Source organism: Macaca nemestrina, chromosome 19 (genome assembly GCF_043159975.1).
Source record: "Macaca nemestrina isolate mMacNem1 chromosome 19, mMacNem.hap1, whole genome shotgun sequence".
Classification (NCBI taxonomy): Eukaryota; Metazoa; Chordata; class Mammalia; order Primates; family Cercopithecidae; genus Macaca; species Macaca nemestrina.
The window spans coordinates 44,506,093-44,531,708 of NC_092143.1; the positions used below are offsets into that span (position 1 = coordinate 44,506,093).

At 42.0% G+C, this 25,616-nt stretch overlaps 1 long non-coding RNA gene across 1 annotated transcript; it reads right to left on the reverse strand.

Moving 5' to 3' along the window:
* Positions 1-887: 887 nt before the first annotated feature.
* On the reverse strand, positions 888-25,105 carry LOC105489362 (uncharacterized). Its single transcript, XR_011616890.1, has 3 exons — positions 24,918-25,105; positions 24,221-24,271; positions 888-2,582 (listed from the first exon to the last, which is right to left on the reverse strand). It is a non-coding gene; the product is annotated as an uncharacterized lncRNA (long non-coding RNA).
* Between the last annotated feature and the right edge of the window lie 511 nt (positions 25,106-25,616).

Here is a 25,616-nt window from a genome sequence, read left to right on the forward strand (position 1 = left end):
TAGGAATTATAATACAGTTGCATGCTGCAAACTGTATTATAAACCAGCACTATGACAGTTGATAAATGCCATGGCAACACCCGGAAGTTACCTTATATGGTTTAAAAAGGGAGGAACCATCAGTTCTGGAAATTCCCCACACCTTTTGTAGAAAATCTGTGAATAACCCACCCCTTATTAAGCATATAATTAGGAGCAGCTGTAAATAGACCTAGCCAGCAACGCACAAGTGCTACTCTGCCTATGGGACAGCCCTGCTCTGTTTGTGGAGTAGCCATTTTGCTATACACTATTGCTCTGAAAACTTGCTTTAACTGTCGGCTCACTCTTGAATTCCTTCCTGAGCAAAGCTAAGAACCCTCTTGAGCTAAGCCCCAATGTGGGGTTTCACCTGCATCAAAGGGACTGGTTTTCAGAAAGCCTGGGTGCCCATCCTGCTCTCCTTCCAGCTGTGTGACCTCAGGCAAGTGTCTTCCTCTCTCTGGGCCTCCATTTTCTCATGTATAAAATGGGAGGATTAGACTAAACAATCTGTAAGGTCCATTCTGGTTATAACACTATCTGATTCTATGACTCTTCTTTTACTTTCAAGTCAGACAGGCATGGTGGTACTATATTTTGGCCCATGGTAGACTGGAGGAAAGGAGTTCAGATATCCAGCACTTCCTCTTCTTTTTCAAATACTTCCCAAAATAATGTAATAGCAACTGTGGTAAAGCAATCAAAAGGGACCCAAAACAGGTTGAATCAGAGAATAGAACATGAGATGCCCATTTGCTTTCATTCTTTCTTCTGCCTGCAACTGGCCAGTAGCACCAGTAAGCCATTTCTGATATTCATTCTGTAAATAACAAAAGCCTCAAGAAATCTTTTTATTAGTGCTCAATATTATGATCCAGAGACTTACAGGGTGATGCCCTGGAAAATAAAACGGCCCTGAAGTTACAAGGCCTGGATTTGGGTCCTTGATGTCCTAATTCACTTTTACTCCTTATGTGAGCTTGAGCAAGTTACTTAACATCTCCGAGACCCAGTTTCCAGTTAAACGTGAACAATTTCTAGTAGGATGGACTAGTGCAGGCTTTGTGGAGAGCCCTAGGTGGCACTTATTCAAATTAAGTGTCGATTTTATGACCCAGCCACCATGCTCTTTAGTCTGCATCCCAGAGAAATTCCCACCCAGGCCCATCAGCGGTCACATTTCATCAGCAGCCATATTTCGTCAGCGGTTCATGTTTGAAACTATTTGTGTGCAGAGTTGGAGGCCATCAAGGCTTCCACTAGGGGGTGAAGATGAGTAAAACATGATTGACAAACACCGTGGAGTATTATGCAGCATTTAAAGGCAATGGAGTAGATACACATAGCAATATGGATCACTTCTAAAAACAGAGCAGAATGAAAAAAGTTCAAACCAGAATGAGATTTAGAGAATATTACAATTTATGCAAACGAAACTGCATACACACTAAATATTCACTTTAAAAATATGCATACAAATAACAAGATAAACATTGGACATATTTAGAATGACTGCCTATGTGGAGGAAAAAATGTGAGTGGGAGATGGCAATAAAAGAGAACGGATCGATTGGTTAATTATTAAAACAAGAGAGGAGCCAAGCACAAACAATAGATGCTAGTATTCCATGCACTAAGCAGTAGGATTTGCTCATCCCTCTAATCCTAAGTCCAACAAAAATTAATGAAAAGTTGCTGGGAGCAGTGGCTCAGGCCTGTAATCCCAGCACTTTGGGAGGCCGAGGCGGGCAGATCACCTGAGGTCAGGAGTTAGAGACCAGCCTGGCCAACATGGCGAAACCCCATCTCTACTAAAAAAACATAAAAATTAGCTGGGCATGGTGGCACATGACTGTAATCCCAGCTACTTGGAGGCTGAGGCAGGAGGATTGCTTGATCTTGGAAAGTGGAGGTTGCAGTGAGCCCAAATCACACCACTGCACTCTAGTCTGGGTGACAGAACAAGATTTTGTCTCAAAAAAAAAAAAAAAATAAATGAAAAGTATAATCATGCCTTACCTACCCCACACAGTTATGGTGAGGGTCAAATGGATAACGTATGTGAAAATTATCTGGGCATCATAAAATTCAGATATGTTATTATCTTTATGTTTACAGCACAGCTGGGAAAAGGTCAAGAGAGACTGCAGAGACTATTTAAGAAACGTGGCAAGATGCCTTGTCTTTTTGTCTTGATAAGTTTAACAGGGAAGTTTAAATGTCCCTCAATCAGAGATGCCTCTGTAAAATAGAAATCTTTAAATAAAAATTATGGTCGTCCTCGATTCTTCTTCTGAGTAACATATTTGTGGTAGACACTGTCAGTTGCCTAGTCGCAGCCATTCTCCCTGCTTCCTAGGGGTACAGCACCCCACAGTTGTTCAGGTGGCAACATGTCTCTATCCCCAGAGGATCAAATGTGATTGGTCCAAGACAGGCATGGTAACACCATTTCTAATGACCAGTGATTGTTTTAGATGGGAGCACGTGACCCAGTTCTGGTAAGAGATATAAGGGGAAGTTTGCTTGGAGGAGGGTCTCCTCGAAGAATGATTTTTTTCCTGTTAAAAAAAGGAGACAGCGATAAGAATGAAGGCTTCCATTTCTTCCTACCTTAATCCTCAGTATGTAAGGATTTTCTGTTTAGAACTGAGGCAGCTAGTTGTGACCATGAGGCAATAAGTTTAAGAATCAAAAGACAACAAGCTAGGGTCACATAGAAAGAGCCTAGTTCCTGGATGACACTACTGAGCCCCAACACCAAAGCTAAAACAGTCCAGCTCCTGGTTATGTGAGCTCATTAAATGTCTTTATTACTTCAGACACTGTTAGTCAGATGTTACTTGCAGCCACACACATCTTAGCTGATATGACATGTAACCCAGCATTCCCTTGAAAGATCTCTTTTCTTGTGTATATCCTGCAGGAAAGATCATCCCCTTGCTAGTTTGTGATTTTCCCAAACGTTGTATCTGAAAGACTGTCAAGGAGCAGAAAACTGTGGTTTAAAGCAGGTGGAACCTGTCCATATTTTGAGTGAGCCAAGGAAGCCGGCATAGGTGAAATAATCCAGGCATCTGTTTAGGATGTCAAGGATTCTGAAAAGCTGCCACATACCAAATTTCACCTCTGAAGTCAGTGGTGGTGAGAAGTTTCTGGTAAGGAGTGGTCAAACCAAATGTGTGGGCTGGAGAGAAGACTTGACGTAAAACAACAGAATGGCTATGTGTGGCTTGTGTGTGTGTTGTCCCACTGGACCAAGGGTAAAATTAAGGGGGCCAATTTTAGCTTGATACCTCTAATTAGAGTTGCCCTACCCCCAGGACAGTTTACACTGTGCTGCTATGAGCTTCTAGGACCTGGATGTGTCCAGATCAAAGCATACCTCCATTGAGTAGCACGCCTCTAAGGTCCCATCCAAGCTCCAAATTCTAAAATTATGTAATCCTCTGGATTAAATGCAAATTATCTTCAGGGTCATAATTTAGTGAATACAGGTAAGGACAGAGGCCCTTGATGGAAATAACCATGCAGAGTGGAGAATCTGAGGTCATCAAAGATTGTCTTCCAACTCCATTTTTGGAGAATAAAGGGATATGGTCATTTTCTCAAAAAATTGAAAATAGAATTGCCATATGATCCAGTAATTCCACTTCTGAGTATATGCTCAAAAGAATTGAAAGCAGGGTCTCAAAAAGATATTTGTACACCCATGTCTATAACAGTATTATTCACAATAGTCAAAAGAGGGAGGCAATCCAAATGTTCATCAATGGATAAATGGATAAGCAAAAAGTGGTATATACATACAATAGAATATTACTCAGCCTTAAAATGGAAGAAAGTCCTGATGCATGCTACAACATGTGTGATCCTTAAGGATATTGTGTTAAGTGAAGCAAACCATTGATTCTATCCATATGAGGGATCAAGAGGAGTCAAACTCAGAGACAAAAAGTAGAATGGTGTTGCCAGGGGCTAAGGGGAGGGAGAAATGGTAAGTTGTAGTTGAATAGATATAAAGTTTCCATTTTGCAAGATGAAAAGAGTTCTGGGTCAGCACGGTGGCTCATGCCTGTAATCCCAGCACTTTGGGAGGTCGAGGCAGGTGGATCATCTGAGGTCAGGAGTTCGAGAGTAGCCTGGCCAACATGGCGAAACCCCATCTCTACTAAAAGTACAAAAATTAGCCAGGCATGGTGGCATGTGCCTGTAGTCCCAGCTACTCGGGAGGCTGAGGCAGAAGAATCCATTAAACCCAGAAAGCGGAGGCTACAATGAGCCAAGATAGCACCATTGCACTGCAGCCTGGGCGACAGAGCGAGACTTCATCTCTAAAAAAAAAACAAAGAAAGAAAGAAAAAGAAAAGAGTTCTGGAGACTGGTCGCACAACAACATGGAGTTACTTAAAGCTACTGAAATGTACACTTCAAAGGGTTGAGATGATAAATTTTATGTTACATGTATTTTACCACAACATTTTTTAAAGGAATATGGTTGTAAAGTAGTTTCTAGCACTCAGATCCAACAGATCTTTTGGCCACAGTCCTGGGGGCAAGGACTTCCTCCCCTACCCTAGAGAAAAGGCAAGCCTGTTCTCAGTGACACAAAGGAGGAGGAGGAAGCAGGTGCAGCCACTGCTTGGAATCTCTGCCCAGCAGCTGGCATTGCTTTAGAGACGTCATCATGCCCTCCCACAAATGACGGCCCTGACTCTAGCTGTAGTCATTTCTCCATCTAAATAAAGAATCCTAAAAAGTGGGACCAAATTAAGAGATGCCTTTGACGTCATCCATTCTGACCCGTCTGTTCTAAGACCCAGAGGGAAAAGTGATTTTGCCTAGATCACGCTCTGCATTAGTGACAGGCAAGACTAGAACCATGACAGCCTCAAGAACCAGCCCTTCTACTCACAGGTACCTTGGTAGAAGTATTATTTAGCATTGCTAAAGAACTTCATATTTGTAAAGTGCTTTATGCTCATCTATTATTCATGCACTAATGAGAATACTTAGATTGTGCCTTTTCTCCTAGGAGCTCAGAGCACTTTGTAAATGTTAACTCATTCACCCCCTATGTCCCAATGGGAGAGACAGAAATCCTCAGCCCTTGGCTCTGCACTTGGTAAAGAGTAGGCCCAGCAAAGGCAACAGGCGGGATGGGAGGCAGGCTCAGAATGAACTGTTCCAAGTTCCCGTTCCCTCACTGTCTCCTGTCTAACTACACAATGTCCCTGGGACTGATATAAAAGCTCTAGGAACCAAAGAGATATTTCTGTGAAGCTAATGGCATGTATGGCACCAGAAGAAAGGGGCTTAAGTTCTAGGGAGGGGGAGAAGAAAGCAAGTAAAGTTAGAAGGAATGTTTTCTAGCAATATCATAACAGCCAACATTTACTGAACGTTCATGATGCAACAGACCCACAAATTCTGCATCATCTTATTGAATCCTTATCCAACCCCATGACTGAAGAGTGATCATCTCCCTTTTGCATATGAGAAAACTGAGGCTTGGGAAGGTTAAGAAGCTTTCTCAAGGCCACACCTAGACAATATCAGCACCATGCCCAGAACACAGATCTAACTCCAGAGCCTGTGCTCTAAAGCTGCATGGGGAACTGCTTCTCCCCAGAGTTAAAGAATAATCGTAGCAGAAACCACCATTAAGTTATGTTAGAAAATCCCATTCTTGGAAAAAGTTACTCACTGAAGTCAGTAAGGAGGCAAAAGGATAAAGGAATCCTCCCCTCAAGAGGACTTTCACACTCTTTCCTCTGGCATCCCATCATCTGTGACTTCCTTCTAACACATCATTGGTCATGTCATAACATACCATACACTTACCGGATGCCTCTCCTCCACCAGACACAAGCTCCATGTCTTCATCATTTTGCATCCCTAGTGCTGACATCATACCTGCTACTTAGCAGGTGCCAAGTATGTATTTGTGGGAAAGGATGGGAACAAGGCAAGGCTTTGAGACAGACTTTAATACACATATGGCCCAACTGTCAACAATTTTATAATTCTACACTTAAAGCAATTGACAGAGGTCATAAATTTCACTTTTAAATTTTGCTCTGTACCCCTCATTCCCCACAAATAGGGAACAATCAATCAATAAGTGATAATTGAGTATCTGTGGCATTACAGGGTTGTGGGGTGTACTGAACATACCCATAAGGTGATCTTTACCCTCCCAGAATTTACATTCCAGTTAGGGGCATGATGGTAACATACAGAAGCAATTAAAGAATGACACAGGGTAAGTTTGCAAGCTAATCAGGGTTTTAGACTGGGAATTCTGGGGAGTTTGGGACTAGGGAAGGCTTAATGAAGAAACTGACATCTCAGCAAGCATAGCTGGGCACAAAAAAAGACATTCCTGCCGAGAGCATACATGGAACCAGTAAGGCCTATGAGCATAGTGTGTGGCCAGGACAGGAAGAGAATGAGCCTGTCAGAAGTGGGCACATTACATAGGCAATTCTTTGCCAGTCACAGACATTCCCTCGACTCCTTGAAAATCAGACATTGGCATGGGATGTGCAACAAGCTATTCAACATTAACCCTAGTTCCAAGGAAACATTTTTTTATGTCTTTGTTCATTAATAAAAGAGAAGGGTTGTTTAAACCAACATGTGCTCCTCTAATGAATACGGACTCACCAAGGTTCACAACCGGAGTTGGAAAACCTGGAAGTCAATAAAGAAGCAATATGTTCTAACAATATTAAAACTTCCTGGTACTACAGTAATTAGAATTTCAAACACTAATAAAAGACTGTACAGTTAATTAGCAGCAGTCGTAAAAGTCTAAGAACAAATATACTATGTATTAAATACAACAACTAATGTAATTGTTATACACCGATTGAAAAATTAAAGAGCGAGAGGTTAGAAAGGGAAAGTGCTTGCCACAAGAGTGGCAACACTGTTTCTCTTGGTCTTTGTGGCCACAACTCCTTATTATAGTCATATTAGTATTACACAGTCTTTACTGTTAATATCAGAATGTTTTATTTCTCATTAATAGATTCCACTTCCTTAAGAAGCCAGGAAATTTGGCATACCCTAACTAAGCTACAATCTGAACTACACATTATTTTCTCATTCTGGAGACAAAACTCATACGTAAAGACACATAGACACGTGTGTACACACACACACACACACACACACACACACACACACCTGGTAGCTGATTTTGTACAGGCATGAAGCTAATAGCCACTTTTCTAGTCAATAGCACCTTTCTAGACTTTAGGAACATCCCTCCCCAAATCACCCAAAATGATCTCGCTCACTAAGCTTACAACACTCCATCTTCAGGACTCCTTTATGAGAAGTCTCCTGGAGGAACACAAAACCTCCCATACAATAGTCTTACCAAAAAATCCAGTTTGAATCTGATCACACTTCTAGATTTAATGACCAGTTTACAGGGAATAGAGCAGTCAGAAGAAACAAGATAAACACCACCACAGGAACGCAGATAGAAAAACTCAAACTGTGAAAAATTCTATAGGACAAATAACCCAGTTTTTTCAAAGAATAAATCTCAAGGATAAAAAGAGATGGGACAGGAAACTATAGATTGAAAGTTAAAAGACTTCAGTAAGCATGCCCTTTGTTATTTACACAAAAGAGTTGAAGACATGCCCACACAAAAACCTGCACACAGGTGTTCATAGCAGCTTTATGCATAGTTGGCAAAACTTGGAAGCAACCAAGATGTCCCTGAATAGGTGAATGGATAAACTGTGCTACATCCAGAAAATGGAATATTATTCAGTGTTAAAAAGAAATGAGCCATCGAGCCATAAAAGGAATGAAGAAAAATGCATATTACTAAGTGAAAGAAGCCAGTCTGAAAAGGCTCCATACTGTATTATTCCAACTACACAGCATTCTGAAAAAGGCAAAACTATAGAGACAATAAAAACTACCCCATATGATACTATAATGCTGAATACACTCATTTGTTCAAATTCATAAAATGTATAACACCAAGAGTGAACCCTAATGTAAACTATGGTCTTTGGGTGACAATGACGTGTCGATGTAGGTTCATCAGTTGTAGCAAATGGACCACTATGATCAGAGCTGATAATAACACGGGAGGCTATGTATGTGTGGGGTCAGGGAGTACATAGCAACTCTCTATACCTTCCTCTCAATTTTGCTGTGAACCCAAAACTGCTCTGAAAAGGAAAGTCCACTTTTATTAAATTAAGACAAATAATTCCAATGTAACATGTGGGCCTTATTCAAATACTATTCAGACATATATATGGAAAACTTAAACACTGATGGACTGAATATTTGAGAATATTAAAGAATTGTTATTCCATGTTTTAGGCATAATACAGGTATTGTGGTTATGTTTCTTCTAAAGACTCCCTATATTTTTGAGATTTTTCCTGAAATAATTACAAAATAGGTCCATGTTTGTATTTGCTTCAAAAAGCCAGTGAGGGTGGGAGACTAGAGCTATACATAATAAAATAATATTGTTCTTGGCTAGGCACAGTGGCTCACACCTGTAATCCCAACACTTTGGGAGGCCAAGGCAGGAGGATTGCTGGAGTCCAGGAGTTTGAAACCAGCCTGGACAACATGGCGAGACTCTGTCTCTACAAAAAAATTTTAAAATTAGCCAAGTGTGGTGGCACACACTTGTGGTCCCAGCTGTTTAGGAGGCTTCAGCCTAGGAGTTTGAGGCTGCAGTGTGCCATGATTGTGCCACTGTACTCCAGCCTGGGCAACAGAGCAAGACCTTGTCTCTCAAAAAAAAAAAAACAAAAAACAAAACAAAAAAAAAAAACACTGTCCTTGAGTTGGTAAATCTTGAAGTTTGGCAATGGGTACATGGGAATCCATTACATTATTCTTCACTTCTGTATGTGTTTGAAAGTTAATGTAATAGAAAGGATTTTTTATCTTTAAAAAGGAAAGGTTCTTGGCTGTCATCTTCAACTGTATTCACTTTGGCCTGAAGTATTTTGTCAAACTTGCCCTGTCACCTCTTGGGTGGGAGATAAGGGAAGATCATGTCCTCCTCTTCTCAAACCCTCCAGTGGCTCCCATCTCACTCAACATCAAAGCCAAGGTCGTGGCAGTGAGCAGCTTCTAAGGACACCAGGCCAGCTTCTAGTGAGGGCCTCTGCTGTTGCAGTTCCCTCTGCCTGGAACATCTTGCCCCAGGTACTCTCACAGCCTGAGCATTCTCCTCTTCCAGCCTGCTCAGAGGTTGCCTTCTGAGTGGGGCCTTGCCTGGCAATAATTTTGAAAATTGTAAACCCACCCACATTCAACCCCAACCCCTAGGTTCATCACTCCTTTTCTCCTTCATTTTTTTTCATGGAATGTATCACCACTGAGCCAACTATAGACACGCTCTACTTATTTTTTTTATTGTCTCCCTCCCCCAGATAGAATGTCAACTCCATGAAGATAGGCTTTGTTTGCTTACTACTGACATAGAGTAGATGCTCTATAAATATGTGTAAAATGAATGAAGACAACTTTGGTAGCAAGAGATTATCAAGCCAAGCTCCCAGATGCCAACAAGAGGATCTGCTTGCGAGAGCTGCCCTAGTGGGCTACCCTGATGGAACCTCTAAGAAGGAAGCTCCTGAGGCAAGAGAGAGCTCCCAAATGCACATTGCCTCCTTTACAGCACTGCTCTGGGCAGCCTGCCTGCACACTTCCCTCCTAACCTCTCCTCTCCCCAGCATGGGAGCTTATTCCAGTCTTGTTTTCCTGCTCAGTTTGTCACAAGAGCAAATTCTCTTGTTCCCTAGCTCTGGGAAGAGATGATATAAGATATAAAGCAAAGGAAAGAGATGCCACGCTTTTTCCGAAATTTCTGTGCCTCCTTTCCTCCCTCTCAACACACTGTCTTCTCTAGTCAAGCTGGCTCAGGGCTCCCATCTCCTACTTCTCAAGGCAATCTTCCCCTACCTAATATGGCCTTCTCCTCCATCTCACCCTCTGGTCCTCAAGTTATGCCACCGAATGACCACACAGATCCACATGCTTCTCCCTTCTCTGCTGTCCGGTTGCTTTGGTTCTTCACATTTTAGCACTTAACTTTTCCACATTGGTGTGTTACTCTTCTCTCCAGACTATACTAAAAGGCAATAGACTTTCCTTGCTTTATTTCTTCTGGATCCCCCATGGACCTTGGCTCCACGTCAGCCACAGGCTAACAGGTCAACAGCACCACTGCCAACCCAGTTGCTCAAAAAGGAGACTTGGACTTGCTCCTTAACTCCAACCTCCCAAATCAGTCCCCAAGTCTTCTTGATGCTCATTCCCAATTATTTCTCCTACTGTCTCTCAACCCCCGCTGTCAGCCTAAACTCAGGCCACTGTTGAGCTCACCTAACTAGTCTCCTTGCCTTCTGGCTTGTACCCTTCCAATCTATTCTGCACCAAGAACGAAGGCAGTCTTTCTCTCATAAAATTTGGATCGTGCCACTCCTCTGCTTAAATTATCCGGATGGCTCATCACTGTCCTCCAAATAGTATTTGGTCTCCTTACATGCCTTCCAAGGCCCTTGTGATCTGCACCCTGCCTTCTTCTCGACCCCATCTGCCTACCCTCACTAAGCTTCAGCCAGACTGAACCTCTTTCATTTCTTTCCAATGGACTGTGCTCTCTCTCCTACAAGCCTTCCTCCTGGAAGCCTTTCTCTTTGTCTGAAAGACCCCCCCCCCCCATTATCAACTTCTGCCCTTGGCTCACACACCATTTCTTCCTGGGAGGCACCTCCTGGTCTGGGTTCCATATTCCTCTTCTATGCTAAGCACTAGGCCTTCCCCTTTTCATTCTGAGTTTGAATTTTCTGCGTTCTGAGGGCCTCCTCCCCACAGACTGTAAGCTCTGTGAGGGCAAGGAGTGTGGTGTCCTAGAATAGCCCCTAGACCTAGCACAATGCCTAGGGCCCAACTCCAGAAGTATTTGTCAAATGAATAAAGGAAAAATGCCTGTAATCTCAGAACTTTGGGAGGCCGAGGTGGGAGGATCACTCCAGGTAAGGAGTTCGAGACCAGTCTGGCCAAAAATGTGAAACCCCATCTCCACTAAAATACCAAAATCAGCCAGTCATGGTGCTGCACACCTGTAATCCCAGACACTCAGGAGGCTGAGGCAGGAGAATTGCTTGAACCTGGAAGGAGGAGGTTGCAGTGAGCCGAGATTGCACCACTGCATACCAGCCTGGGTGACAGAGTGAGATTCCATCTAAAAAAAAAAAAAAAAATCAAAACACCTAATGATCTGCGAGCCCAACAAAGTGGGACTCACAAGAATGTGGTTGGGGGGCCAGGGCAGGGGCAACAATACGAATGCTGATTTAGTTAAAGTCCTGCCTAACAGAGAAAGGTGGAAATCTATGATTTGATTTCTTAAGCTGCAACCCTAAAGCTAGGAATACCTTGCTAAACATGGCAGTTAAGGGTTGCCCAGGATAGTGCGCTGTAGTGTCACGCACGTCCGTGTGAAGAGACCACCAAACATGCTTTGTTTGAGCAATAAAGATTTTTAATCACCTGGGTGCAGGCAGGCTGAATCTGAAAAGAGAGTCAGCAGAGGGTGGTGTGATTATCATTAGTTCTTGTACGTTTGGGATAGGCGGTAGAGTTAGGAGCAATATTTTGTGGGCAGGGGGTGGATCTTACAAAGTTCATTCTCAAGGGTGAGGAGAATATTACAAAGTACCTTCTTAAGGGCAGGGGAGGATATTACAAAATACCTTCTCAAGGGTGGGGAGGGTGTATTGTCACAAAGTCAATTGATCAGTTAGGGTGGGGCAGGAACAAATCACAATGGTGGAATGTCATAAATTAAGGCAGGAACTGGCTATTTTCACCTCTTTTGTGAATCTTCAGTTGCTTCAGGCCATCTGGATGTATACCTGCAGGTCACAGGGGATATGATGGCTTAGCTTGGGCTCAGAGGCCTGACAGTAGGGGCTGGGGGAGTACCAGCTTGGGAGTCAGGACCACTGGCTGCTGGTTAATTTCTGTAACCGTTTGGCTGTGTGATTTGAGTTTCTATTTCTTCTTCTGTGAAATGCACCATTGGAAAGGTAATTTCTGCATCCTCAGCTTTAACATGCTTTGAATGTATGGCCAAATATGAAAGACAAAGGATTTAGATGTCACAAATAGATTTCAGTTAAGAGAAGATATTTCCTATGTCTTGGTTAAATTCTCCCAGGAACACACTCTGAGACTAAAGAGTTGAATGCAAATACTTTATTTGGGCAATGATTCCAGTAAGCACCAGAAGGGAAGTGGGAACAAAAGATAGGGAAGGGAAGGAAGTCAGCAATGAGGGAACTATTGATCAGGTGACCACTGTGGGCATCTGAAGCTCAGTCATGCTGGCAGATAGTATGGAACATGCCACAGAGTGGTCTTATCAAGGGGCAGGTCGGCAGGACATGTATACACCTACTTTCACCAACCATTGGCTGGTAGCTACTCCCCAGAGCATGAAGTCCCTAACACTTCCTGCAAGGAGATTCATAAGTGCTTGCAGTCAGAAGTCATGGGTATGTACTGGAACAGTCAGTGACAAGAGAATATGGGCAGAGCATCAACAGCTTCAGGGACCACCTAGGGACTTAAACTGGGCACATCCCTACCTCTTGCTTTTCGTTCTACTATTTGCAAGCAAGTCAAGTGCAAACAAAATCAGGTTCAAAGTTTGGCAACAGCTCAAATTATTCATTGTGATTTTTATTGCTGCACCTATGTTCATTTGTGCATTCTTATTTATAAAAGGCAAAAAAAAAAAGTGCTAATTCAGCACTGCCTTGGTAGGATGGCCTTGAAAGCTGCTGTAGAAATCTCCTGCGTGCTCAGAGCAGCAGTTTCAAATCTTTGTCGCCTGAAGAACATTCATCATGTTTCCAGGCCCTGCTTTTTCTTTTACAGCTTCGGGGAAAGACTCGAATTCCAACCAATTAGATGTACACAACGTCAGCTGTTTTGAATCTACCTACATGCAAATGAGACCCTCAGGAGCTGGTTCTTTAGGATGAAGAAAGGGGTGTAAGTATTGCCGTGAATTTTTTTAACCAATGCAGGCATCGTTTTCAAAAACAAAGACTCTGATTTTTCCCTGAAAGTAGTCCTGGAAAAACAACCAGAAACTGAAATGGAATTTCACTGAATTTTTTATTGCCCTCTCCCCACCTTTTTTTTAACTATTGAATTCAGTTCAACAGCTGGCTTTTGGTTGTAATTTTTCCTGCTATAGTGATTATTTGTCTTCATGACTCAGATGACCACACTGGCTGGGTTTTTTGTTTGTTTGTTTGTTTGATTGTTTTTTCACTCATGAGTGCATCATTTGGGCACTATGTAGACAGAGCTTGAGGCAGTTGGGTGCAGAGACAGATAACTGCACCAGAAGCAAATCTGCAGATTCTGTCTGGGGCTCACCTCAGTTTCAAATGCAGGTGACTAAATGACATCTGCCTGCCTCTCCCTCTTCCTTCCTCAACAAGGAAGGGGCCTCATTGCGTGCACACTCCGTATAGTGCAGCATTCAAATGAAACTCATCAGAACACTTGGAAATGACAGAGTGAACACCAGGAGCTTGTTTCTAACGATATTTTCGAGCACCGAGGATTTCACTCTAAGCCATGTTTGTCTTTTTTTTTCAAATTGCTAGAAAGGACATTAATAACATTATCTTTCCCCCAAAATGAGGTAAGAAACTCATCAAAGAATGGCTGATATACTGGGATAAAGACTCTAGGCTCCTCCCTCATTTTCCTGCCGTTAAAGGGCCAAACCAATGGGCCATCTCTAACATTCTGAGAAGTCAGAAATTTCTGGGCAAAATGACCCACATTGTTCAAAAACAGAAACATTGAACAGCAAGTTTTTTTGCTTGGTTGTTTGTTTGTTTTCCTTAACTACTACTCTCACTTAACAATGGGCAATGGAAACAGAGAAATCCAAGATAAAATAAAATTCAGACTCTTCTAAAACTTTACCTTAATAATACACCAGTGCTGTACCCTCTCACTCCATTTTTCTTTGTCATCAATAAGGGACAGGATGACATGATGGAAAGAACATTGTAAGTCAATGGGTCTGAGTTCAAGTTCCACCTCTCTGTGGTATTGGGTGAGTCGTTTTGCCTCTCCTGGTCTCAGATTCCTCATTTCCAATTCCTGCCCTTTCCACTTCAACTATAAAAAACTGACATGGTTTAAGCTGAACAGAGACCTTAGCAATTCCCAATGCAATCTGAGAAATGGCTGCTTTCACTGACCCACCAGAGGTGGAAAAGGCGTACGAGGTAATTAGCATGCAGGGGTGACCCCAGACTACTGCTAAACAAAGTAGACTCAAAAATAAGACTCCTCATTAGACGATTTAGATAAGCTAAGATTGGGAGAGAGAGCAGGCAGGGACTGGGATGGCCTCTTACTCAGAACGTGAATATTTTTCCCTTATTATTTACCTATCTGAGATCCAAAGCGGTGAGCAAATGACTCTTGTAAAAGGCTCTTGTCAGCCTTCTCTTTCTGGGAGTATGGCAGACAAAACACCCTAAAGAGTCCTTTTCATGAAAATATCTAAAATACTGGGGAAAAAATGAAATGTATATTTATAAAAGCATTGTCAAACTAGCACAATTATTTAAAACACACACACACACACACACACACACACACACACAGGTAAAAGATAAAGTGAAAGCAAGAATTCTGGGGCTGAATGACTGCCAAGGCTGGCTTTTCCCTGAGGGTCTCTTCTGAAATCCGAAGGCCCTGAGGTTCTACTATAGGGCTGCACTGGAGATAAGGTAAGGAGTTTATTAGGGAACCTTGACATAAAAGTAACGTCACAAAGAGCTACACCCTCTGTAAAAGAGCAAATGATAAAGAAATCTGCTGCTCAGAAACAGTCAACAAGAAAACTTGTCTATTTCAGCCTTAGCTTTGGGTGGGAAAAAAAATTCTATCTATAAGCTGACCTTTGCACAGGATTGTGGTTGAATTCATGCTACTTACATGGTCCAATAAATTTGCAAGCTTAGACTTTAACCTAAAATGATCCTGGAAACATGGATGAATCTTCAAAACATTATGCTAAGTGAAAGAAGCCAGACATAAAGGACTACATGTTGTATGATTTTGTTTATGTGAAATATTCAGAATTGACAAATCCATAGAGGAAGAAAGTAAACTAATTATTGCATTGGGCTAAGGGGTAAGAATACTGACTAACTGTAAACAAGGAAAGGGATCTTTGGAGAATTTGTTTATTAAGTTTTAAAACTGGATGGTAATAGTTGTACAATACTGTAAACTTACCAAAACTCATTGAATTGTATGTTTAAAATGGGTATGTTTTATGGTATATGCAGAATACCTCAGTAAAGGTGTTTTATAAGCTGGTCTTGGGTTATTGCTGGAAAACTAACTAGCAGAAGGAATGCAAGTCCTCTCAGGAGGAATATAACTTCACAAAGAATTCCCATAGACAAAGTTACACATAAAATGAGCAGCTCACAGTCAAAAATCACAAAACACACAAGAAATCAAGACATTATGAGTGAGAACTAGCAGAAACGTAGTCCAGCAAAGGCTTCAAATAATGGAATTAGTTCACATAAAATAACTACATTACTAACTATATGAATTGTAACTATGAACTAAAAGTTATACTTGGAAATATGTGCAAGCAACTAAAGGGTCTAAATACAACCATTATATTTAGAAGAATCAGAGAGATATTCCAGAAATAAAATGTACATATAATAACTGAAATTGAAATTTTAATTGATTGCTCTAAATGGTAAATCAAATATAGCTGAGGATGGAATTAGAAAACTGGAAGGTATAGCTAAAGAAATTAATGAGAAGTCGGGGCAAAAAAAAAGTTTACAAGATATGTAAGATAGATTGAAGCAGCCTTCCACATGACTAATCAGAATTTCTGAAAGAGACAATAAAGAGAATATGAAATAAATCATATTTGAAGAGATAATGACTGAGAATTTTCACAACCATTGAAAAGCATCAATCCTCAAAATCAGGAAGCCCAAAGCAATATTAACCAAGATTTTAAAATCTAGATACTTCATGGTATAGCTGGAAAACACCAAAGACAAAAAGAATATATTGAAAATAGCCAGGAAGAAGAAAGAGTGGCAGTTAGAATGATGGCAATTTCTCAGTGCAACAATGAGAGATCACAGCAGACTAATAGTATCAATATGCTGAGAGGAGATAATACTCAATTTAGCATTCTATTAGCCAGAAAAACAATCTTTCAAAAATTAAGTGAAACTAAAATAATTTTTAGACAAAGTAAGGAAAAGGAAGAAAAAGCTTGACCACATTACCAACAAATTCCTCATTAAATGAAATTCCAAAGAATATACTTCAAACGGACAGAAAATAATTCCCAAAGACAAAAAGGAATTATAAATAATATTGATAAATAAGTGAATAAGTGATAGACAAAAGATATTGACACATGTATGAGTAAATATAAATATATGACCATCCTGAGCAATCTAGTAAGGCCCCATCTCTACAAAAAATTTAAAAATTCCCTGGGCATACTGGTGCATGCCTGTAGTCCCAGCATCTTGGGAAGTTGGGGTGAGAGGATTGCTTGAGCCCTGGAGGCAGAAGTTGCAGTGAGCTGAGATCATACCACTGCATTCCAGCCTGGGTGGCAGAGCAAGACCCTGACTCAATAAAATAAAATAAATGTATGAATAAATGTGTGAGTAAATATAAATAAGCACTTACTATATAAACAATATTAATAATATACAACTTGTATGACTTTTTAAAAGGCTAAAATACACAGAACTAAATATAAAGCAACATAGCTGACAAGTTGGGCAAGAGGTGATCAGAGTTAAACCACTGTAAAATCATTGCAGTGTTCAGGAGGATAATAATATTAGGCTATGTTAAGTTAATTGGGCAATTAAAAATGACCTAGGTAACCATAAAAGAAGTATAAAGGATATAAATGATAAACTAAAAGAAGTGTGAAATAAAATGAGAACATTAGTTTAAAAAAAAAAAAAAATCCAGGCCAGTCCCGGTGGCTCATGTCTGTATTCCTAGCACTTTGGGAGGCCGAGACAGACAGATCACTTGAGGTCAGGAGTTTGAGACCAGCCTGGCCAACATGGTGAAACCGCATCTCTGCCAAAAATAAAAAAATTAGCCGAGCATAGTGGCACATGCCTGTAATCCCAGCTACTCGGGAAGCTGAGGCAAGAGAATTGCTTGAACATGGGAGGCAGAGGTTGCAGTGAGCCGAGATTGTGCCACTGCACTCCCCTAGCATGGGCGACAGTGTGAGACTCTGTCTCAAAATAAATAAATAAATAAATATCCAAAAGAAAGAGAGGAAGAAAGAAAAAAACAGGGGACCTGGAGCAAGATGGCCAAATAGGAACAGCTCCAGTCTCTAGCTCCCAGCGCAAGTGACACAGAAGATGGGTGATTTCTGCATTTTAAACTAAGGTGCAGACCGACATCCCACAATTCACACGGTGGGGTATATCGCTGAGACGAAGCTTCCAGAGCAAGAATCAGACAGGAACACTTGCTGTTCAGCAATATTCTATCTTCTGCAGCCTCCGCTGCTGATACCCAGGCAAACAGGGTCTGGAGTGGACCTCAAGCAATCTCAAACAGACCTGCAGCTGAGGGTACTGACTGTTAGAAGGAAAACTAACAAACAGAAAGGACACCCACACCAAAACCCCATCAGTACATTACCATCATCAAAGACCAAAGGCAGATAAAACTACAAAGATGGGGAAAAAGCAGGGCAGAAAAGCTGGAAATTCAAAAAATAAGAGCACATCTCCCCCTCCAAAGGAATGCAGCTCATCACCAGCAATGGATCAAAGTTGTACAGAGAATGACTTTGACGAGTAGAGAGAAGACGGCTTCAGTCCATCAAATTTCTCAGAGCTAAAGAAGGAATTACGTACCCAGCACAAAGAAAATCAAAATCTTGAAAAAAGAATGGAAGAATGGATAACTAGAATAATCAATGCAGAGAAGGCCATAAACGAACTGACAGAGATAAAAACCATGACATGAGAAATACGTGACAAATGCACAAGCTTCAGTAACCGACTCGATCAACTGGAAGAAAGAGTATCAGCGATTGAGGATCAAATGAATGAAATGAAGTGAGAAGAGAAGTCTAAAGAAAAAAGAGGAAAAAGAAGTGAACAAAGCCTTCAGGAAGTATGGGATTATGTGAAAAGACCAAATCTATGTCTGATTGGTGTGCCTGAAGTGAGGGGGAAAATGGAACCAAGTTGGAAGACACTCTTCAGGATATCATCCAAGAGAACTTCCCCAACCTAGTAAGGCAGGCCAACATTCAAATTCAGGAAATACAAAGAACGCCACAAAGATACTCCTCAAGAAGAGCAACTCCAAGACACATAATTGCCAGATTCACCAAAGCTGAAATGAAGGAAAAAATGTTAAGGGCAGCCAGAGAGAAAGGTCGGGTTACCCACAAAGGGAAGCCCATCAGACTAACAGCAGATCTCTCGGCAGAAACTCTACAAGCCAGAAGAGAGTGGGGGCCAATATCCAACATTCTTAAAGAAAAGAATTTTCAACCCAGAATTTCATATCCAGCCAAACTAAGTTTCATAAGTGAAGGAGAAATAAAATCCTTTACAGACAAGCAAATGCTTAGAGATTTTGTCACCACCAGGCCTGCCCTACAAGAGGCCCTGAAGGAAGCACTAAACATGTAGAGGAACAACCAGTACCAGCCATTGCAAAAACATGCCAAAATGTAAAGACCATCGATGCTAGGAAGAAACTGCATCAACTAACGAGCAAAATAATGAGCTAATATCACAGTGACAGGATCAAGTTCACACATAACAATAGTAACCTTAAATGTAAATATGCTAAATGCTCCAATTAAAAGACACAGATTGGCAAATTGGATAAAGAGTCAAGACCCATCAGTTTGCTGTATTCAGGAGACCCATCTCACATACAGAGACACACATAGGCTCAAAATAAAGGGATGGAAGAAGATCTACCAAGCAAATGGAGAACAAAAAAAAGCAGGGGTCGCAATTCTAGTCTCTGATAAAACAGACTTTAAACCATCAAAGATCAAAAGAGACAAAGAAGGCCATTACATAACGGTAAAGGGATCAATTCAACAGGAAGAGTTAACTATCCTAAATATATATGCACCCAATACAGGAGCACCCAGATTCATAAAGCAAGTCCTTAGAGGCTTACAAAGAGACTTAGACTCCCATGCAAAAATAAAGGGAGACTTCAACACCCCACTGTCAACATTAGACAGATCAATGAGACAGAAAGTTAACAAGGATATCCAGGAATTGAACTCAACTCTGCACCAAGCAGACCTAATAGACATCTATACAACTCTCCACCCCAAATCAACAGAATATACATCCTTCTCAGCACCACATCACACTTATTCCAAAATTGACCACATAGTTGGAAGTAAAGCACTCCTCAGCAAATGTAAAAGAACAGAAATTATAACAAACTGTCTCTCAGACCACAGTGCAATCAAACGAGAACTCAGGACTAAGAAAATCAATCAAAACCACTCAACTACATGGAAACTGAATAACCTGCTCCTGAATGACTACTGGGTACATAACGAAATGAAGGCAGAAATAAAGATGTTCTTTGAAACCAATGAAAACAAAGAGATAACATACCAAAATCTCTGGGACACATTTAAAGCAGTGTGTAGAGGAAAATTTATAGCACTAAATGCCCACAAGAGAAAGCAGGAAAGATCTAAAATTGACACTCTAACATCACAATTAAAAGAACTAGAGAAGTAAGAGCAAACACATTCAAAAGCTAGCAGAAGGCAAGAAATAACTAAGATCAGAGCAGAACTGAAGGAGATAGAGACACAAAAAACCCTCCAAAAAATCAATGAATCCAGGAGCTGGTTTTTTGAAAAGATCAACAAAATTGACAGACCGCTAGCAAGTCTATTAAAGAAGAAAAGAGAGAAGAATCAAAAAGACGCAATAAAAAATGATAAAGGGGATATCACCACCGACCCCACAGAAATACAAACTACCATCAGAGAATACTATAAACACCTCTGACATTCACTGACATTAACAGTTATAGAATATTATAGAGCCCATGCTCAAGAGGCGAAGCTGTTAGGAAGAGTTTCAAGGGAGTTAGACCACTTCTGTGTTCAATATACATACCAAGTCCCCCACTGTCATCTAAAGATTTCTTCTCTGGTTATAAAACTACCACTAGAATCATAAAAATTTTCATCAAGTCCAACCTACTCCACACACAAAGACAACTTATCACAGGTACAGGGAAATGTTAGGATATATATCTTGAAATAAGTCAAACTGTCAGCAGGCCTTCACTGACCATTCTTTACATGCTCATCTCTTTGCTATGTGCTGTAGTGAATGTCAAGTATAAAATAACCTCAAAGGTCAGGAAAATATTTTAAATAAAACAAAGACCAACATAAGATAACTATGGTCTTTCCCTGTTCTCCAAGAGGCAGACAATGGCTGCTGAGATATTTGTACTTCAGTTGGCAGTTTAAAATACAGTTAAGGCATAGGAAGCAATCGCAAGAAAAGCAGTAGGTAAATAAAAAGGAGGTGGTAGAAAGTTCAGGTGCTGGAAGAGATCAGAGGAAGGAAAAATCACTAAGGACTGAAATAGACATATTCAAGGAGGGGAAACTAGGGCTAAACCTCAAATGATAACACAAGATTATTCTTAAAGAAGAGACAGAAAACTTTTACAAAACATGAGAACATGGACAAAGCCACCTTCCCATGAGGTTCCCAAAGAACATGATTATAGAAGAACAGAAGAAAATGTTCCACAGAGTCAAAATTTACCACTACCTCAGTATAGACCCCAAATCCCAACATTAAAAGGGCTAGGCCAGGTGACCCACTCTTTGTCCTAAATTGGTCAGGCTTCCAACTAAAGTAAGCTGGGAAGCCTCCTGCTCAGTTCCACCTTTGCCAATGCCCATACACAAATGCCAAATCTTACTACTCTATATTCCTAATGACAAGAGATAAAGCAATGCCCACCAACCCAGCACTGACCTGTTACAATACAGCATCTTCCACTAGAAAATGTGGTCCTATCAGCTTCCTAAAGTCCAACCAATTAGATTAGCATTCATGTTTCTTAATAGGAGAGAAGTATGAGGATGAACTCCTGAGCACTAGGTACCAATGGGGCCATACATCATTAAGCGCAACCAGAGCCATAGGGAGTTTCCACTGAAAGATGAATCAGGGCCGGCAGCAAAAAGGGACAGATGAGTCTCTGACTTCAGCAGTTCTTTATGGTAGGTGAAATGATTGCTAGTGTTTTCACTTTGCCTATGCATTAGTCTTCTCCACGTTTCTTTCTCATTTCTTTCTATGCTGCTGTGAAAAGACTCATTTCAACAAATTTCTGAACCAGGAAATGTGGAATCCATAAAATGTTGGTTTGGTGTTTGATTTGGGGGTTTCTTAGTATCACATGCGTTCTACAGGCACCACAAGAATCCCCCAACTCTCACAAAGTAACAGTGCAACACAAAGACCTTAAACACAAAGAAGGCTTGTCTTCTCTGTGCCCCAATATTGCTTTTATTATGAATCACACAAGTTAGACTTTATTGCATCTTGTTCTGTTATGCTACTATTAATCTTGCGTCCCCAAGTAGAATGTAAGGGGCCTTGCTGGCACTGTGCATGCACCCCCATAGTGCCTTACCCAGTGCTGGGCAGGGTTAGAAATAGAAACTAAGGCAGCAGCCCTTCCTTCCAGGGTCTTGCAGCCGTGAACTAGCTTGACTTTCAAATAAGTTCACACCATACAATATAGTAACAGGAGAGTGTTCACAAATCTGGCCTTTTCTGGATATTAAATACATTTCTGCTGCTGGACTAGCCAAATAAATACAGAATGTATGTCATCCAAAAAGCAGGACAGATAAGTACTCGATTTAGAGTTAATAATGTGCTATTAAAACTACATATGTCAAATTATTTCATGTATAATGCAAACATATGATCTATCACAATTAAAATGATCTTGAAATGTCTAAGGGCCAAGCTCGATTAGGGCTCTAAAATATTTTGGTTTCTGCCATAACCTTCCTGGAATGGCTTAGCAAGTAAGAATCCCCTACTGTTTGCTTTAGTAAATCCCATTTTTCAAGGGTTAAAAGAGTGATGTGATTTAATCTTGATGATAAACATTTGCATTGGCCTAAAAACAGAGATAAACAGGGGAATTGCTCCTGGAAGGCTTCTGTTAAAATGTTCACAGAGTTTAACATGATAGAAACCATCAACCAACAGGTTTATTGATGCCCAGCAGGGCTAGAGCCTGTTTTCTTCCTTGCACACAGCTCTGGGTGCAGTTCAAGCCCCACACACACCTAGAGGGAAAGGTGAGACCTTTCAGGATGGACCAGGTCAAATACACATTCCAACAGCACCTAATTTAGAGCTTCACTTAAACTGTATGTGTCAGTAGGGTCCAGACATTTGTCTTCTTTGACCTTGCTTCCCACTCCCTTCCAAGGGAGAACACAACTACATGTCTGTGGTTCATTGCTCTCCATTCTGTATTTCCTCTGGACCATGTAGCTGAGTCCCAGCAGTAGGGTGGCCCTCACTCTTTGGTGTGCCTGAGTCTGCCTCCCCAGGTGAACTGGGTATGTGTGATTTTAAGAAACTTCAGGATGCTGACTTACATGAAGTCTAGGTTAGTGGCTTCTGGGAGGTCAAGGGGAGATGCAATCTGCTACCATAGCCAGAACCTACTTTCCCCACCCCCACCCCAGCCTCTGGGTTCTAACTGTATGATTGCAATAAAGAAGTCACTGAGGCCAGATGTGGTGGCTCATGCCTGTAATTCTAGCACTTTAGTAAGCTGAGGCAGGAGGACCCCTTGAGCTCAAAAGTTTGAGACCAGTCTGGACAACATGGTGAAACGTTGTCTCTACCAAAAATACAAAAATTAGCTGGGCATGGTGGCACACACCTGTGGTCCCAGCTACTTGGGGAGGCTGAGATGGGAGGATCACTGGAGCCCAGGAAGTCAAAGTTACAGTGAGTCATGATTGTGCCACTGCACTCCAGCCTGGGTGACAGAGTGAGACCCTGTATCAATCAATCAATCAATCAACCAATGAAAGAAGTCACTGAGATCTTGATGCAAAGAAAAGGAAAACAAGGGGTCTGGTATGAGTTTGGCCCAATCCTAATGGCCTGGAGCAAGTTACCTTTCTCTACGGTGATGTTTCTCAAAATACGCTCCCCGAATACCAGTTTCAGAATCACCTGCCAGAGATCTGGGTCCCACGCCAAGCTGGCTGAAGGAATCAAAGTGTCTAGCAGTGGGGCCACATTCTCATGTTTGAGGACCATGGTCTAAAGACTCTGAGTTTGTTATCCATCAAATGAAGTAACACAGGCCATAGCTACTTAATGAAGTTATTGTAAGGACCAAAATGGTATAGTGTATGTAAAGTAGTATACGGTCTGGTTTATCAATTAAGAGCATATTTGGGATCCAAACAGACCTGAACTTGAAACCAGATTTTGCCACTTACCAGCTGTGTGATCTTGAGAAAAGTACATCCTCTCTGAGCCCCTGTTTTCATAAGCTGTAAAATGTGGACAGTAATACCTAACTCATGGAAGCCACACGAGGACTAAATGAAAGGTTACATGAAAAATGCTTAACCCATTCCTGGCACAAGGTAAGTATTCCAGTCATGAACACATTTTTCCTCCTTCCCAGAAAAATACTTCAAACATGAGTCAGAGTATACTCCCTGCTTTACTACTACGGTGAGACTTACAATGCTTTTCCTACAGAACTTCCCAACTTGGTCTTAAGTTTTGTCTTTCATAAGTAATTGCCCAGGCTCTTCCAGTCTCTGTTAAGACAGGCTTATAAACTGTTACTATCTTGCTTATCTGGGACCAATAAATTGGCATCTTGGCTTTCTGTGCCTTTCCAAATATTTGATTCTCTTATATTTCCCCCCACCCCACATCGCTCAATTTACAATCCTAACCTATGGGATAATAGCCCCATCTCCATAGTAACTATTCAAGAAAGCGAAAAATATTTTTACCATATTAACGGAGAGTTCGTGTCTAAGGGTATATCTTCACAGCAACTGGTGCTAAAAGAAATAAAAGGAAGGCAAGTTGCAGGAAACCAAAAGATTGGCTTAAGCTGACCCTGGGAAATCCCTGGCAGCTGTATCCCCCAAAATCGACCTCCTTCAGCCCTGGTCTCAATATCCCATGCCAGGAAAGAAGGGCATAGGGGCTATCTGGGGTGAAGTTTGGATTAAAGTTCCTGACAAACAAGGCCACCTCCTTGTCCCAGGGCCAATTCTAAAGGTTCCATCTGATACTGTGGGGAAGCTATCTTCCCCTAGCAGTCAACTCTTAGTAATCCAAAAATGTATTTATTTATCCTACTGTCAACAGGAATAAATTATATTCTACCTCCCGGTCCTTGCATTAGGGGAAAAAAAGTGAAGGAAGACAATCTATTTCAGTTGTAATTAACATCGGGCCCGAGGGACCTTTCTGAAATGTCTGCCCTGGCAACATTTCCCCCAGCGTGGATAAAAACGCCTTCATGGAATGAGAGCCTTGGAGATCCCCCGCAGACATCTAACTGGATTCCAAACACGGAAACCCTGAGCAAGAGATGAGTTTCCTGCGAGACTGTCAACTTGCACGCATTTCCGATCCCACCGCTGCCCCCTTCATTTTAGGCCTCCCCTATTGCCTGGGGCAGGGGCCCGATTTTCTTACTTTCACCATACCGCGCTGGAGAGAGGCCCGCACCAGGCAGGCTCCAGGCGGCCAATCTCGTGGCTCGAGAAGGCGCTGTTGCCACAGGGCCCAGTCGCCCGAGGAGGAGGCCAGCGCAGACCCTGGAGAAAGCAACAGGAAGCAACACATACGAAACCCTGGGCTAACTCTTCGGTCCAGGACCCGGGTCCGCGCACTTTGCGCCACACCCGCCAGGAAGCTCCCTCGCCCCCGCCCTCTGCCCCCCCCCCCCCCCCCCCGCTGATCCGCCGCGAATTATGGAGTGAGTGCAGGGACCCAGTTCTGGAGTGCCAGGGGTTCTCCGGAACGGACCCCGGGGAACCCGAAACCCGGCATGGCCCTCCACCTCAGTGCACCCAATCTGATCCCGCAGCATTCCCTGCCTCTAGGCTGAGAGAGGGAAGAGGGGGAGGGTAGACAGAAAGTTAAAGACATCCCTTCCCCCACCCCAGCTAAGGTTTGGAACCGCACACCCGCAAGCCGGAGAAACCCCGACGCGCGCCCCGCACTCCTGCCTGGCGACCCGGCTGGGCTACGGGATCTATTACGCTCCGCGGAGAGGAAATCCCGTCCTTCCACTCGCTTCCTGGAAGAGTTGCTGCTTATGCAAAGGAAGGGAGGAGGGTAGTGTCCGGACGCCAGCAGAAGCAGCCGGCAACCCCGAGCAGGACCTCCGGG